Genomic DNA, 14832 nt, shown 5'->3' with positions numbered 1-14832 from the left:
TACAGACACTGCAATTGATGATTTTTACATTTCTTTACTGTGAACAGCTGCATGGACTTGCATTTTAGCAGTGGCTCAAAGGTTGAGTAGATTTAATTTGATCGTTGACCGCCAATCAACCAAGAAGAGAAGGAAACTGGAGGTGTCAACTAATGTCTGTGCTTGGTCGATTACCGCAGACATCCCTCCTCATACCATTTGTATACTTTCATGGAACAGGCCTACCTCAGCCACACAACTTGCAGAAAGCCTCCATCATGTAGGCCGGTTAGCTCAGCTGGTTAGAGCGTGGTGCTAATAACGCCAAGGTCATGGGTTCGATCCCCATACGGGCCATTGATGATAGTCTTTTGGATCAGATATGAGGCGGATTAGTGTTATTTTGGGTCTCTCAAATGCCAACTTGTATGGTGGAGATCAGAAAGTCTTGTCGGACGGTGTGGACTCTTGACATGTGCAAGCCCTTATTGTTGAGTACTCATATAGTACGAATCACATGTTTAAGGTGACACATTCTAACAGAGATTTGGCATGTAGTGTGTGAAAAGAATTATGGAAGTGTCAGGGTCAAAAAACATGCACCAATTTTCTTTTTCACTATCGAGCATGACTGAAATGCCTATAATGGAGAATGTGGGCATCGATCCCACTACCTCTCGCATGCTAAGCGAGCGCTCTACCACTTGAGCTAATTCCCCTTGTAGGCTCAGTGCTCTTGTTGTTCAGATCCTGGACAAAAGCTCAAGTCCAAACTGAGAGTGCAAAGCTCTACAGACACTGCAATTGATGATTTTTACATTTCTTTACTGTGAACAGCTGCATGGACTTGCATTTTAGCAGTGGCTCAAAGGTTGAGTAGATTTAATTTGATCGTTGACCGCCAATCAACCAAGAAGAGAAGGAAACTGGAGGTGTCAACTAATGTCTGTGCTTGGTCGATTACCGCAGACATCCCTCCTCATACCATTTGTATACTTTCATGGAACAGGCCTACCTCAGCCACACAACTTGCAGAAAGACTCCATCATGTAGGCCGGTTAGCTCAGCTGGTTAGAGCGTGGTGCTAATAACGCCAAGGTCATAGGTTCGATCCCCATACGGGCCATTGATGATAGTCTTTTGGATCAGATATGAGGCGGATTAGTGTTATTTTGGGTCTCTCAAATGCCAACTTGTATGGTGGAGATCAGAAAGTCTTGTCGGACGGTGTGGACTCTTGACATGTGCGAGCCCTTATTGTTGAGTACTCATATAGTACGAATCACATGTTTAAGGTGACACATTCTAACAGAGATTTGGCATGTAGTGTGTGAAAAGAATTATGGAAGTGTCAGGGTCAAAAAACATGCACCAATTTTCTTTTTCACTATCGAGCATGACTGAAATGCCTATAATGGAGAATGTGGGCATCGATCCCACTACCTCTCGCATGCTAAGCGAGCGCTCTACCACTTGAGCTAATTCCCCTTGTAGGCTCAGTGCTCTTGTTGTTCAGATCCTGGACAAAAGCTCAAGTCCAAACTGAGAGTGCAAAGCTCTACAGACACTGCAATTGATGATTTTTACATTTCTTTACTGTGAACAGCTGCATGGACTTGCATTTTAGCAGTGGCTCAAAGGTTGAGTAGATTTAATTTGATCGTTGACCGCCAATCAACCAAGAAGAGAAGGAAACTGGAGGTGTCAACTAATGTCTGTGCTTGGTCGATTACCGCAGACATCCCTCCTCATACCATTTGTATACTTTCATGGAACAGGCCTACCTCAGCCACACAACTTGCAGAAAGACTCCATCATGTAGGCCGGTTAGCTCAGCTGGTTAGAGCGTGGTGCTAATAACGCCAAGGTCATAGGTTCGATCCCCATACGGGCCATTGATGATAGTCTTTTGGATCAGATATGAGGCGGATTAGTGTTATTTTGGGTCTCTCAAATGCCAACTTGTATGGTGGAGATCAGAAAGTCTTGTCGGACGGTGTGGACTCTTGACATGTGCGAGCCCTTATTGTTGAGTACTCATATAGTACGAATCACATGTTTAAGGTGACACATTCTAACAGAGATTTGGCATGTAGTGTGTGAAAAGAATTATGGAAGCGTCAGGGTCAAAAAACATGCACCAATTTTCTTTTTCACTATCGAGCATGACTGAAATGCCTATAATGGAGAATGTGGGCATCGATCCCACTACCTCTCGCATGCTAAGCGAGCGCTCTACCACTTGAGCTAATTCCCCTAGGAAGCTCAGTGCTCTTGTTGTTCAGATCCTGGACAAAAGCTCAAGTCCAAACTGAGAGTGCAAAGCTCTACAGACACTGCAATTGATGATTTTTACATTTCTTTACTGTGAACAGCTGCATGGACTTGCATTTTAGCAGTGGCTCAAAGGTTGAGTAGATTTAATTTGATCGTTGACCGCCAATCAACCAAGAAGAGAAGGAAACTGGAGGTGTCAACTAATGTCTGTGCTTGGTCGATTACCGCAGACATCCCTCCTCATACCATTTGTATACTTTCATGGAACAGGCCTACCTCAGCCACACAACTTGCAGAAAGCCTCCATCATGTAGGCCGGTTAGCTCAGCTGGTTAGAGCGTGGTGCTAATAACGCCAAGGTCATGGGTTCGATCCCCATACGGGCCATTGATGATAGTCTTTTGGATCAGATATGAGGCGGATTAGTGTTATTTTGGGTCTCTCAAATTCCAACTTGTATGGTGGAGATCAGAAAGTCTTGTCGGACGGTGTGGACTCTTGACATGTGCGAGCCCTTATTGTTGAGTACTCATATAGTACGAATCACATGTTTAAGGTGACACATTCTAACAGAGATTTGGCATGTAGTGTGTGAAAAGAATTATGGAAGCGTCAGGGTAAAAAAACATGCACCAATTTTCTTTTTCACTATCGAGCATGACTGAAATGCCTATAATGGAGAATGTGGGTATCGATCCCACTACCTCTCACATGCTAAGCGAGCGCTCTACCACTTGAGCTAATTCCCCTAGTAGGCTCAGTGCTCTTGTTGTTCAGATCCTGGACAAAAGCTCAAGTCCAAACTGAGAGTGCAAAGCTCTACAGACACTGCAATTGATGATTTTTACATTTCTTTACTGTGAACAGCTGCATGGACTTGCATTTTAGCAGTGGCTCAAAGGTTGAGTAGATTTAATTTGATCGTTGACCGCCAATCAACCAAGAAGAGAAGGGAACTGGAGGTGTCAACTAATGTCTGTGCTTGGTCGATTAACGCAGACATCCCTCCTCATACCATTTGTATACTTTCATGGAAAAGGCCTACCTCAGCCACACAACTTGCAGAAAGCATCCATCATGTAGGCCGGTTAGCTCAGCTGGTTAGAGCGTGGTGGTAATAATGCCAAGGTCATGGGTTCGATCCCCATACGGGCCATTGATGATAGTCTTTTGGATCAGATATGAGGCGGATTAGTGTTATTTTGGGTCTCTCAAATTCCAACTTGTATGGTGGAGATCAGAAAGTCTTGTCGGACGGTGTGGACTCTTGACATGTGCGAGCCCTTATTGTTGAGTACTCATATAGTACGAATCACATGTTTAAGGTGACACATTCTAACAGAGATTTGGCATGTAGTGTGTGAAAAGAATTATGGAAGCGTCAGGGTCAAAAAACATGCACCAATTTTCTTTTTCACTATCGAGCATGACTGAAATGCCTATAATGGAGAATGTGGGCATCGATCCCACTACCTCTCGCATGCTAAGCGAGCGCTCTACCACTTGAGCTAATTCCCCTACTAGGCTCAGTGCTCTTGTTGTTCAGATCCTGGACAAAAGCTCAAGTCCAAACTGAGAGTGCAAAGCTCTACAGACACTGCAATTGATGATTTTTACATTTCTTTACTGTGAACAGCTGCATGGACTTGCATTTTAGCAGTGGCTCAAAGGTTGAGTAGATTTAATTTGATCATTGACCGCCAATCAACCAAGAAGAGAAGGAAACTGGAGGTGTCAACTAATGTCTGTGCTTGGTCGATTACCGCAGACATCCCTCCTCATACCATTTGTATACTTTCATGGAACAGGCCTACCTCAGCCACACAACTTGCAGAAAGCCTCCCTCATGTAGGCCGGTTAGCTCAGCTGGTTAGAGCGTGGTGCTAATAACGCCAAGGTCATGGGTTCGATCCCCATACGGGCCATTGATGATAGTCTTTTGGATCAGATATGAGGCGGATTAGTGTTATTTTGGGTCTCTCAAATGCCAACTTGTATGGTTGAGATCAGAAAGTCTTGTCGGACGGTGTGGACTCTTGACATGTGTGAGCCCTTATTGTTGAGTACTCATATAGTACGAATCACATGTTTAAGGTGACACATTCTAACAGAGATTTGGCATGTAGTGTGTGAAAAGAATTATGGAAGCTTCAGGGTCAAAAAACATGCACCAATTTTCTTTTTCACTATCGAGCATGACTGAAATGCCTATAATGGAGAATGTGGGCATCGATCCCACTACCTCTCGCATGCTAAGCGAGCGCTCTACCACTTGAGCTAATTCCCCTACGAGGCTCAGTGTTCTTGTTGTTCAGATCCTGGACAAAAGCTCAAGTCCAAACTGAGAGTGCAAAGCTCTACAGACACTGCAATTGATGATTTTTACATTTCTTTACTGTGAACAGCTGCATGGACTTGCATTTTAGCAGTGGCTCAAAGGTTGAGTAGATTTAATTTGATCGTTGACCGCCAATCAACCAAGAAGAGAAGGAAACTGGAGGTGTCAACTAATGTCTGTGCTTGGTCGATTACCGCAAACATCCCTCCTCATACCATTTGTATACTTTCATGGAACAGGCCTACCTCAGCCACACAACTTGCAGAAAGCCTCCATCATGTAGGCCGGTTAGCTCAGCTGGTTAGAGCGTGGTGCTAATAACGCCAAGGTCATGGGTTTGATCCCCATACGGGCCATTGATGATAGTCTTTTGGATCAGATATGAGGCGGATTAGTGTTATTTTGGGTCTCTCAAATGCCAACTTGTATGGTGGAGATCAGAAAGTCTTGTCGGACGGTGTGGACTCTTGACATGTGCGAGCCCTTATTGTTGAGTACTCATATAGTACGAATCACATGTTTAAGGTGACACATTCTAACAGAGATTTGGCATGTAGTGTGTGAAAAGAATTATGGAAGCGTCAGGGTCAAAAAACATGCACCAATTTTCTTTTTCACTATCGAGCATGACTGAAATGCCTATAATGGAGAATGTGGGCATCAATCCCACTACCTCTCGCATGCTAAGCGAGCGCTCTACCACTTGAGCTAATTCCCCTAGTAGGCTCAGTTCTCTTGTTGTTCAGATCCTGGACAAAAGCTCAAGTCCAAACTGAGAGTGCAAAGCTCTACAGACACTGCAATTGATGATTTTTACATTTCTTTACTGTGAACAGCTGCATGGACTTGCATTTTAGCAGTGGCTCAAAGGTTGAGTAGATTTAATTTGATCATTGACCGCCAATCAACCAAGAAGAGAAGGAAACTGGAGGTGTCAACTAATGTCTGTGCTTGGTCGATTACCGCAGACATCCCTCCTCATACCATTTGTATACTTTCATGGAACAGGCCTACCTCAGCCACACAACTTGCAGAAAGCCTCCCTCATGTAGGCCGGTTAGCTCAGCTGGTTAGAGCGTGGTGCTAATAACGCCAAGGTCATGGGTTCGATCCCCATACGGGCCATTGATGATAGTCTTTTGGATCAGATATGAGGCGGATTAGTGTTATTTTGGGTCTCTCAAATGCCAACTTGTATGGTTGAGATCAGAAAGTCTTGTCGGACGGTGTGGACTCTTGACATGTGTGAGCCCTTATTGTTGAGTACTCATATAGTACGAATCACATGTTTAAGGTGACACATTCTAACAGAGATTTGGCATGTAGTGTGTGAAAAGAATTATGGAAGCGTCAGGGTCAAAAAACATGCACCAATTTTCTTTTTCACTATCGAGCATGACTGAAATGCCTATAATGGAGAATGTGGGCATCGATCCCACTACCTCTCGCATGCTAAGCAAGCGCTCTACCACTTGAGCTAATTCCCCTACAAGGCTCAGTGTTCTTGTTGTTCAGATCCTCGACAAAAGCTCAAGTCCAAACTGAGAGTGCAAAGCTCTACAGACACTGCAATTGATGATTTTTACATTTCTTTACTGTGAACAGCTGCATGGACTTGCATTTTAGCAGTGGCTCAAAGGTTGAGTAGATTTAATTTGATCGTTGACCGCCAATCAACCAAGAAGAGAAGGAAACTGGAGGTGTCAACTAATGTCTGTGCTTGGTCGATTACCGCAAACATCCCTCCTCATACCATTTGTATACTTTCATGGAACAGGCCTACCTCAGCCACACAACTTGCAGAAAGCCTCCATCATGTAGGCCGGTTAGCTCAGCTGGTTAGAGCGTGGTGCTAATAACGCCAAGGTCATGGGTTTGATCCCCATACGGGCCATTGATAATAGTCTTTTGGATCAGATATGAGGCGGATTAGTGTTATTTTGGGTCTCTCAAATGCCAACTTGTATGGTGGAGATCAGAAAGTCTTGTCGGACGGTGTGGACTCTTGACATGTGCGAGCCCTTATTGTTGAGTACTCATATAGTACGAATCACATGTTTAAGGTGACACATTCTAACAGAGATTTGGCATGTAGTGTGTGAAAAGAATTATGGAAGCGTCAGGGTCAAAAAACATGCACCAATTTTCTTTTTCACTATCGAGCATGACTGAAATGCCTATAATGGAGAATGTGGGCATCGATCCCACTACCTCTCGCATGCTAAGCGAGCGCTCTACCACTTGAGCTAATTCCCCTAGTAGGCTCAGTTCTCTTGTTGTTCAGATCCTGGACAAAAGCTCAAGTCCAAACTGAGAGTGCAAAGCTCTACAGACACTGCAATTGATGATTTTTACATTTCTTTACTGTGAACAGCTGCATGGACTTGCATTTTAGCAGTGGCTCAAAGGTTGAGTAGATTTAATTTGATCGTTGACCACCAATCAACCAAGAAGAGAAGGGAACTGGAGGTGTCAACTAATGTCTGTGCTTGGTCGATTACCGCAGACATCCCTCCTCATACCATTTGTATACTTTCATGGAAAAGGCCTACCTCAGCCACACAACTTGCAGAAAGCATCCATCATGTAGGCCGGTTAGCTCAGCTGGTTAGAGCGTTGTGCTAATAACGCCAAGGTCATGGGTTCGATCCCCATACGGGCCATTGATGATAGTCTTTTGGATCAGATATGAGGCGTATTAGTGTTATTTTGGGTCTCTCAAATGCCAACTTGTATGGTGGAGATCAGAAAGTCTTGTCGGACGGTGTGGACTCTTGACATGTGCAAGCCCTTATTGTTGAGTACTCATATAGTACGAATCACATGTTTAAGGTGACACATTCTAACAGAGATTTGGCATGTAGTGTGTGAAAAGAATTATGGAAGCGTCAGGGTCAAAAAACATGCACCAATTTTCTTTTTCACTATCGAGCATGACTGAAATGCCTATAATGGAGAATGTGGGCATCGATCCCACTACCTCTCGCATGCTAAGCGAGCGCTCTACCACTTGAGCTAATTCCCCTACTAGGCTCAGTGCTCTTGTTGTTCAGATCCTGGACAAAAGCTCAAGTCCAAACTGAGAGTGCAAAGCTCTACAGACACTGCAATTGATGATTTTTACATTTCTTTACTGTGAACAGCTGCATGGACTTGCATTTTAGCAGTGGCTCAAAGGTTGAGTAGATTTAATTTGATCGTTGACCGCCAATCAACCAAGAAGAGAAGGAAACTGGAGGTGTCAACTAATGTCTGTGCTTGGTCGATTACCGCAGACATCCCTCCTCATACCATTTGTATACTTTCATGGAACAGGCCTACCTCAGCCACACAACTTGCAGAAAGACTCCATCATGTAGGCCGGTTAGCTCAGCTGGTTACAGTGTGGTGCTAATAACGCCAAGGTCATGGGTTCGATCCCCATACGGGCCATTGATGATTGTCTTTTGGATCAGATATGAGGCGGATTAGTGTTATTTTGGGTCTCTCAAATGCCAACTTGTATGGTGGAGATCAGAAAGTCTTGTCGGACGGTGTGGACTCTTGACATGTGCGAGCCCTTATTGTTGAGTACTCATATAGTACGAATCACATGTTTAAGGTGACACATTCTAACAGAGATTTGGCATGTAGTGTGTGAAAAGAATTATGGAAGCGTCAGGGTCAAAAAACATGCACCAATTTTCTTTTTCACTATCGAGCATGACTGAAATGCCTATAATGGAGAATGTGGGCATCGATCCGACTACCTCTCGCATGCTAAGCGAGCGCTCTACCACTTGAGCTAATTCGCCTAGTAGGCTCAGTGCTCTTGTTGTTCAGATCCTGGACAAAAGCTCAAGTCCAAACTGAGAGTGCAAAGCTCTACAGACACTGCAATTGATGATTTTTACATTTCTTTACTGTGAACAGCTGCATGGACTTGCATTTTAGCAGTGGCTCAAAGGTTGAGTAGATTTAATTTGATCGTTGACCGCCAATCAACCAAGAAGAGAAGGAAACTGGAGGTGTCAACTAATGTCTGTGCTTGGTCGATTACCGCAGACATCCCTCCTCATACCATTTGTATACTTTCATGGAACAGGCCTACCTCAGCCACACAACTTGCAGAAAGCCTCCATTATGTAGGCCGGTTAGCTCAGCTGGTTAGAGCGTGGTGCTAATAACGCCAAGGTCATGGGTTCGATCCCCATACGGGCCATTGATGATAGTCTTTTGGATCAGATATGAGGCGGATTAGTGTTATTTTGGGTCTCTCAAATTCCAACTTGTATGGTGGAGATCAGAAAGTCTTGTCGGACGGTGTGGACTCTTGACATGTGCGAGCCCTTATTGTTGAGTACTCATATAGTACGAATCACATGTTTAAGGTGACACATTCTAACAGAGATTTGGCATGTAGTGTGTGAAAAGAATTATGGAAGCGTCAGGGTCAAAAAACATGCACCAATTTTCTTTTTCACTATCGAGCATGACTGAAATGCCTATAATGGAGAATGTGGGCATCGATCCCACTACCTCTCGCATGCTAAGCGAGCGCTCTACCACTTGAGCTAATTCCCCTACTAGGCTCAGTGCTCTTGTTGTTCAGATCCTGGACAAAAGCTCAAGTCCAAACTGAGAGTGCAAAGCTCTACAGACACTGCAATTGATGATTTTTACATTTCTTTACTGTGAACAGCTGCATGGACTTGCATTTTAGCAGTGGCTCAAAGGTTGAGTAGATTTAATTTGATCGTTGACCGCCAATCAACCAAGAAGAGAAGGAAACTGGAGGTGTCAACTAATGTCTGTGCTTGGTCGATTACCGCAGACATCCCTCCTCATACCATTTGTATACTTTCATGGAACAGGCCTACCTCAGCCACACAACTTGCAGAAAGACTCCATCATGTAGGCCGGTTAGCTCAGCTGGTTAGAGCGTGGTCCTAATAACGCCAAGGTCATGGGTTCGATCCCCATACGGGCCATTGATGATTGTCTTTTGGATCAGATATGAGGCGGATTAGTGTTATTTTGGGTCTCTCAAATGCCAACTTGTATGGTGGAGATCAGAAAGTCTTGTCGGACGGTGTGGACTCTTGACATGTGCGAGCCCTTATTGTTGAGTACTCATATAGTACGAATCACATGTTTAAGGTGACACATTCTAACAGAGATTTGGCATGTAGTGTGTGAAAAGAATTATGGAAGCGTCAGGGTCAAAAAACATGCACCAATTTTCTTTTTCACTATCGAGCATGACTGAAATGCCTATAATGGAGAATGTGGGCATCGATCCCACTACCTCTCGCATGCTAAGCGAGCGCTCTACCACTTGAGCTAATTCCCCTACTAGGCTCAGTGCTCTTGTTGTTCAGATCCTGGACAAAAGCTCAAGTCCAAACTGAGAGTGCAAAGCTCTACAGACACTGCAATTGATGATTTTTACATTTCTTTACTGTGAACAGCTGCATGGACTTGCATTTTAGCAGTGGCTCAAAGGTTGAGTAGATTTAATTTGATCGTTGACCGCCAATCAACCAAGAAGAGAAGGAAACTGGAGGTGTCAACTAATGTCTGTGCTTGGTCGATTACCGCAGACATCCCTCCTCATACCATTTGTATACTTTCATGGAACAGGCCTACCTCAGCCACACAACTTGCAGAAAGACTCCATCATGTAGGCCGGTTAGCTCAGCTGGTTAGAGCGTGGTCCTAATAACGCCAAGGTCATGGGTTCGATCCCCATACGGGCCATTGATGATAGTCTTTTGGATCAGATATGAGGCGGATTAGTGTTATTTTGGGTCTCTCAAATGCCAACATGTATGGTGGAGATCAGAAAGTCTTGTCGGACGGTGTGGACTCTTGACATGTGCGAGCCCTTATTGTTGAGTACTCATATAGTACGAATCACATGTTTAAGGTGACACATTCTAACAGAGATTTGGCATGTAGTGTGTGAAAAGAATTATGGAAGCGTCAGGGTCAAAAAACATGCACCAATTTTCTTTTTCACTATCGAGCATGACTGAAATGCCTATAATGGAGAATGTGGGCATCGATCCCACTACCTCTCGCATGCTAAGCGAGCGCTCTACCACTTGAGCTAATTCCCCTACTAGGCTCAGTGCTCTTGTTGTTCAGATCCTGGACAAAAGCTCAAGTCCAAACTGAGAGTGCAAAGCTCTACAGACACTGCAATTGATGATTTTTACATTTCTTTACTGTGAACAGCTGCATGGACTTGCATTTTAGCAGTGGCTCAAAGGTTGAGTAGATTTAATTTGATCGTTGACCGCCAATCAACCAAGAAGAGAAGGAAACTGGAGGTGTCAACTAATGTCTGTGCTTGGTCGATTACCGCAGACATCCCTCCTCATACCATTTGTATACTTTCATGGAACAGGCCTACCTCAGCCACACAACTTGCAGAAAGACTCCATCATGTAGGCCGGTTAGCTCAGCTGGTTAGAGCGTGGTCCTAATAACGCCAAGGTCATGGGTTCGATCCCCATACGGGCCATTGATGATTGTCTTTTGGATCAGATATGAGGCGGATTAGTGTTATTTTGGGTCTCTCAAATGCCAACTTGTATGGTGGAGATCAGAAAGTCTTGTCGGACGGTGTGGACTCTTGACATGTGCGAGCCCTTATTGTTGAGTACTCATATAGTACGAATCACATGTTTAAGGTGACACATTCTAACAGAGATTTGGCATGTAGTGTGTGAAAAGAATTATGGAAGCGTCAGGGTCAAAAAACATGCACCAATTTTCTTTTTCACTATCGAGCATGACTGAAATGCCTATAATGGAGAATGTGGGCATCGATCCCACTACCTCTCGCATGCTAAGCGAGCGCTCTACCACTTGAGCTAATTCCCCTACTAGGCTCAGTGCTCTTGTTGTTCAGATCCTGGACAAAAGCTCAAGTCCAAACTGAGAGTGCAAAGCTCTACAGACACTGCAATTGATGATTTTTACATTTCTTTACTGTGAACAGCTGCATGGACTTGCATTTTAGCAGTGGCTCAAAGGTTGAGTAGATTTAATTTGATCGTTGACCGCCAATCAACCAAGAAGAGAAGGAAACTGGAGGTGTCAACTAATGTCTGTGCTTGGTCGATTACCGCAGACATCCCTCCTCATACCATTTGTATACTTTCATGGAACAGGCCTACCTCAGCCACACAACTTGCAGAAAGACTCCATCATGTAGGCCGGTTAGCTCAGCTGGTTAGAGCGTGGTGCTAATAACGCCAAGGTCATGGGTTCGATCCCCATACGGGCCATTGATGATAGTCTTTTGGATCAGATATGAGGCGGATTAGTGTTATTTTGGGTCTCTCAAATGCCAACTTGTATGGTGGAGATCAGAAAGTCTTGTCGGACGGTGTGGACTCTTGACATGTGCGAGCCCTTATTGTTGAGTACTCATATAGTACGAATCACATGTTTAAGGTGACACATTCTAACAGAGATTTGGCATGTAGTGTGTGAAAAGAATTATGGAAGCGTCAGGGTCAAAAAACATGCACCAATTTTCTTTTTACTATCGAGCATGACTGAAATGCCTATAATGGAGAATGTGGGCATCGATCCCACTACCTCTCGCATGCTAAGCGAGCGCTCTACCACTTGAGCTAATTCCCCTATGAGGCTCAGTGCTCTTGTTGTTCAGATCCTGGACAAAAGCTCAAGTCCAAACTGAGAGTGCAAAGCTCTACAGACACTGCAATTGATGATTTTTACATTTCTTTACTGTGAACAGCTGCATGGACTTGCATTTTAGCAGTGGCTCCAAGGTTGAGTAGATTTAATTTGATCGTTGACCGCCAATCAACCAAGAAGAGAAGGAAACTGGAGGTGTCAACTAATGTCTGTGCTTGGTCGATTACCGCAGACATCCCTCCTCATACCATTTGTATACTTTCATGGAACAGGCCTACCTCAGCCACACAACTTGCAGAAAGACTCCATCATGTAGGCCGGTTAGCTCAGCTGGTTAGAGCGTGGTGCTAATAACGCCAAGGTCATGGGTTCGATCCCCATACGGGCCATTGATGATAGTCTTTTGGATCAGATATGAGGCGGATTAGTGTTATTTTGGGTCTCTCAAATGCCAACTTGTATGGTGGAGATCAGAAAGTCTTGTCGGACGGTGTGGACTCTTGACATGTGCGAGCCCTTATTGTTGAGTACTCATATAGTACGAATCACATGTTTAAGGTGACACATTCTAACAGAGATTTGGCATGTAGTGTGTGAAAAGAATTATGGAAGCGTCAGGGTCAAAAAACATGCACCAATTTTCTTTTTCACTATCGAGCATGACTGAAATGCCTATAATGGAGAATGTGGGCATCGATCCCACTACCTCTCGCATGCTAAGCGAGCGCTCTACCACTTGAGCTAATTCCCCTACTAGGCTCAGTGCTCTTGTTGTTCAGATCCTGGACAAAAGCTCAAGTCCAAACTGAGAGTGCAAAGCTCTACAGACACTGCAATTGATGATTTTTACATTTCTTTACTGTGAACAGCTGCATGGACTTGCATTTTAGCAGTGGCTCAAAGGTTGAGTAGATTTAATTTGATCGTTGACCGCCAATCAACCAAGAAGAGAAGGAAACTGGAGGTGTCAACTAATGTCTGTGCTTGGTCGATTACCGCAGACATCCCTCCTCATACCATTTGTATACTTTCATGGAACAGGCCTACCTCAGCCACACAACTTGCAGAAAGACTCCATCATGTAGGCCGGTTAGCTCAGCTGGTTAGAGCGTGGTCCTAATAACGCCAAGGTCATGGGTTCGATCCCCATACGGGCCATTGATGATTGTCTTTTGGATCAGATATGAGGCGGATTAGTGTTATTTTGGGTCTCTCAAATGCCAACTTGTATGGTGGAGATCAGAAAGTCTTGTCGGACGGTGTGGACTCTTGACATGTGCGAGCCCTTATTGTTGAGTACTCATATAGTACGAATCACATGTTTAAGGTGACACATTCTAACAGAGATTTGGCATGTAGTGTGTGAAAAGAATTATGGAAGCGTCAGGGTCAAAAAACATGCACCAATTTTCTTTTTCACTATCGAGCATGACTGAAATGCCTATAATGGAGAATGTGGGCATCGATCCCACTACCTCTCGCATGCTAAGCGAGCGCTCTACCACTTGAGCTAATTCCCCTACTAGGCTCAGTGCTCTTGTTGTTCAGATCCTGGACAAAAGCTCAAGTCCAAACTGAGAGTGCAAAGCTCTACAGACACTGCAATTGATGATTTTTACATTTCTTTACTGTGAACAGCTGCATGGACTTGCATTTTAGCAGTGGCTCAAAGGTTGAGTAGATTTAATTTGATCGTTGACCGCCAATCAACCAAGAAGAGAAGGAAACTGGAGGTGTCAACTAATGTCTGTGCTTGGTCGATTACCGCAGACATCCCTCCTCATACCATTTGTATACTTTCATGGAACAGGCCTACCTCAGCCACACAACTTGCAGAAAGACTCCATCATGTAGGCCGGTTAGCTCAGCTGGTTAGAGCGTGGTGCTAATAACGCCAAGGTCATGGGTTCGATCCCCATACGGGCCATTGATGATAGTCTTTTGGATCAGATATGAGGCGGATTAGTGTTATTTTGGGTCTCTCAAATGCCAACTTGTATGGTGGAGATCAGAAAGTCTTGTCGGACGGTGTGGACTCTTGACATGTGCGAGCCCTTATTGTTGAGTACTCATATAGTACGAATCACATGTTTAAGGTGACACATTCTAACAGAGATTTGGCATGTAGTGTGTGAAAAGAATTATGGAAGCGTCAGGGTCAAAAAACATGCACCAATTTTCTTTTTACTATCGAGCATGACTGAAATGCCTATAATGGAGAATGTGGGCATCGATCCCACTACCTCTCGCATGCTAAGCGAGCGCTCTACCACTTGAGCTAATTCCCCTATGAGGCTCAGTGCTCTTGTTGTTCAGATCCTGGACAAAAGCTCAAGTCCAAACTGAGAGTGCAAAGCTCTACAGACACTGCAATTGATGATTTTTACATTTCTTTACTGTGAACAGCTGCATGGACTTGCATTTTAGCAGTGGCTCCAAGGTTGAGTAGATTTAATTTGATCGTTGACCGCCAATCAACCAAGAAGAGAAGGAAACTGGAGGTGTCAACTAATGTCTGTGCTTGGTCGATTACCGCAGACATCCCTCCTCATACCATTTGTATACTTTCATGGAACAGGCCT

The 14832-nt window shown here is 44.3% G+C and overlaps 27 non-coding genes across 27 annotated transcripts; 11 read left to right on the top strand and 16 right to left on the bottom strand.

Moving 5' to 3' along the window:
* The first annotated feature begins 262 nt into the window (after nt 1-262).
* Nucleotides 263-336, top strand: trnai-aau (transfer RNA isoleucine (anticodon AAU)). The gene has a single exon. It is a non-coding gene; the product is annotated as a tRNA-Ile (tRNA).
* A 289-nt stretch (nt 337-625) lies between these two features.
* On the bottom strand, nt 626-698 carry trnaa-agc (transfer RNA alanine (anticodon AGC)). The gene has a single exon. It is a non-coding gene; the product is annotated as a tRNA-Ala (tRNA).
* Nucleotides 699-1394: 696 nt separating this feature from the next.
* trnaa-agc (transfer RNA alanine (anticodon AGC)) lies at nt 1395-1467 on the bottom strand. Its single transcript has one exon. It is a non-coding gene; the product is annotated as a tRNA-Ala (tRNA).
* A 696-nt stretch (nt 1468-2163) lies between these two features.
* On the bottom strand, nt 2164-2236 carry trnaa-agc (transfer RNA alanine (anticodon AGC)). Its single transcript has one exon. It is a non-coding gene; the product is annotated as a tRNA-Ala (tRNA).
* A 333-nt stretch (nt 2237-2569) lies between these two features.
* trnai-aau (transfer RNA isoleucine (anticodon AAU)) lies at nt 2570-2643 on the top strand. The gene has a single exon. It is a non-coding gene; the product is annotated as a tRNA-Ile (tRNA).
* A 289-nt stretch (nt 2644-2932) lies between these two features.
* trnaa-agc (transfer RNA alanine (anticodon AGC)) lies at nt 2933-3005 on the bottom strand. The gene has a single exon. It is a non-coding gene; the product is annotated as a tRNA-Ala (tRNA).
* A 696-nt stretch (nt 3006-3701) lies between these two features.
* On the bottom strand, nt 3702-3774 carry trnaa-agc (transfer RNA alanine (anticodon AGC)). Its single transcript has one exon. It is a non-coding gene; the product is annotated as a tRNA-Ala (tRNA).
* A 333-nt stretch (nt 3775-4107) lies between these two features.
* On the top strand, nt 4108-4181 carry trnai-aau (transfer RNA isoleucine (anticodon AAU)). The gene has a single exon. It is a non-coding gene; the product is annotated as a tRNA-Ile (tRNA).
* A 289-nt stretch (nt 4182-4470) lies between these two features.
* trnaa-agc (transfer RNA alanine (anticodon AGC)) lies at nt 4471-4543 on the bottom strand. The gene has a single exon. It is a non-coding gene; the product is annotated as a tRNA-Ala (tRNA).
* A 333-nt stretch (nt 4544-4876) lies between these two features.
* Nucleotides 4877-4950, top strand: trnai-aau (transfer RNA isoleucine (anticodon AAU)). The gene has a single exon. It is a non-coding gene; the product is annotated as a tRNA-Ile (tRNA).
* Nucleotides 4951-5645: 695 nt separating this feature from the next.
* Nucleotides 5646-5719, top strand: trnai-aau (transfer RNA isoleucine (anticodon AAU)). Its single transcript has one exon. It is a non-coding gene; the product is annotated as a tRNA-Ile (tRNA).
* A 695-nt stretch (nt 5720-6414) lies between these two features.
* On the top strand, nt 6415-6488 carry trnai-aau (transfer RNA isoleucine (anticodon AAU)). Its single transcript has one exon. It is a non-coding gene; the product is annotated as a tRNA-Ile (tRNA).
* Nucleotides 6489-6777: 289 nt separating this feature from the next.
* trnaa-agc (transfer RNA alanine (anticodon AGC)) lies at nt 6778-6850 on the bottom strand. Its single transcript has one exon. It is a non-coding gene; the product is annotated as a tRNA-Ala (tRNA).
* Nucleotides 6851-7183: 333 nt separating this feature from the next.
* Nucleotides 7184-7257, top strand: trnai-aau (transfer RNA isoleucine (anticodon AAU)). The gene has a single exon. It is a non-coding gene; the product is annotated as a tRNA-Ile (tRNA).
* Nucleotides 7258-7546: 289 nt separating this feature from the next.
* Nucleotides 7547-7619, bottom strand: trnaa-agc (transfer RNA alanine (anticodon AGC)). Its single transcript has one exon. It is a non-coding gene; the product is annotated as a tRNA-Ala (tRNA).
* A 1102-nt stretch (nt 7620-8721) lies between these two features.
* Nucleotides 8722-8795, top strand: trnai-aau (transfer RNA isoleucine (anticodon AAU)). Its single transcript has one exon. It is a non-coding gene; the product is annotated as a tRNA-Ile (tRNA).
* Nucleotides 8796-9084: 289 nt separating this feature from the next.
* Nucleotides 9085-9157, bottom strand: trnaa-agc (transfer RNA alanine (anticodon AGC)). Its single transcript has one exon. It is a non-coding gene; the product is annotated as a tRNA-Ala (tRNA).
* A 696-nt stretch (nt 9158-9853) lies between these two features.
* trnaa-agc (transfer RNA alanine (anticodon AGC)) lies at nt 9854-9926 on the bottom strand. The gene has a single exon. It is a non-coding gene; the product is annotated as a tRNA-Ala (tRNA).
* Nucleotides 9927-10622: 696 nt separating this feature from the next.
* trnaa-agc (transfer RNA alanine (anticodon AGC)) lies at nt 10623-10695 on the bottom strand. The gene has a single exon. It is a non-coding gene; the product is annotated as a tRNA-Ala (tRNA).
* A 696-nt stretch (nt 10696-11391) lies between these two features.
* Nucleotides 11392-11464, bottom strand: trnaa-agc (transfer RNA alanine (anticodon AGC)). The gene has a single exon. It is a non-coding gene; the product is annotated as a tRNA-Ala (tRNA).
* A 333-nt stretch (nt 11465-11797) lies between these two features.
* trnai-aau (transfer RNA isoleucine (anticodon AAU)) lies at nt 11798-11871 on the top strand. Its single transcript has one exon. It is a non-coding gene; the product is annotated as a tRNA-Ile (tRNA).
* A 288-nt stretch (nt 11872-12159) lies between these two features.
* trnaa-agc (transfer RNA alanine (anticodon AGC)) lies at nt 12160-12232 on the bottom strand. The gene has a single exon. It is a non-coding gene; the product is annotated as a tRNA-Ala (tRNA).
* Nucleotides 12233-12565: 333 nt separating this feature from the next.
* trnai-aau (transfer RNA isoleucine (anticodon AAU)) lies at nt 12566-12639 on the top strand. Its single transcript has one exon. It is a non-coding gene; the product is annotated as a tRNA-Ile (tRNA).
* A 289-nt stretch (nt 12640-12928) lies between these two features.
* trnaa-agc (transfer RNA alanine (anticodon AGC)) lies at nt 12929-13001 on the bottom strand. The gene has a single exon. It is a non-coding gene; the product is annotated as a tRNA-Ala (tRNA).
* A 696-nt stretch (nt 13002-13697) lies between these two features.
* trnaa-agc (transfer RNA alanine (anticodon AGC)) lies at nt 13698-13770 on the bottom strand. The gene has a single exon. It is a non-coding gene; the product is annotated as a tRNA-Ala (tRNA).
* Nucleotides 13771-14103: 333 nt separating this feature from the next.
* trnai-aau (transfer RNA isoleucine (anticodon AAU)) lies at nt 14104-14177 on the top strand. The gene has a single exon. It is a non-coding gene; the product is annotated as a tRNA-Ile (tRNA).
* A 288-nt stretch (nt 14178-14465) lies between these two features.
* On the bottom strand, nt 14466-14538 carry trnaa-agc (transfer RNA alanine (anticodon AGC)). Its single transcript has one exon. It is a non-coding gene; the product is annotated as a tRNA-Ala (tRNA).
* Nucleotides 14539-14832: the final 294 nt, after the last annotated feature.

This window comes from Brachyhypopomus gauderio, chromosome 1, assembly GCF_052324685.1.
Source record: "Brachyhypopomus gauderio isolate BG-103 chromosome 1, BGAUD_0.2, whole genome shotgun sequence".
NCBI classification, from domain to species: domain Eukaryota; kingdom Metazoa; phylum Chordata; class Actinopteri; order Gymnotiformes; family Hypopomidae; genus Brachyhypopomus; species Brachyhypopomus gauderio.
The sequence above is the reverse complement of the archived record's forward strand: the minus strand, read 5'-3'. Positions and strand labels throughout refer to the sequence as shown.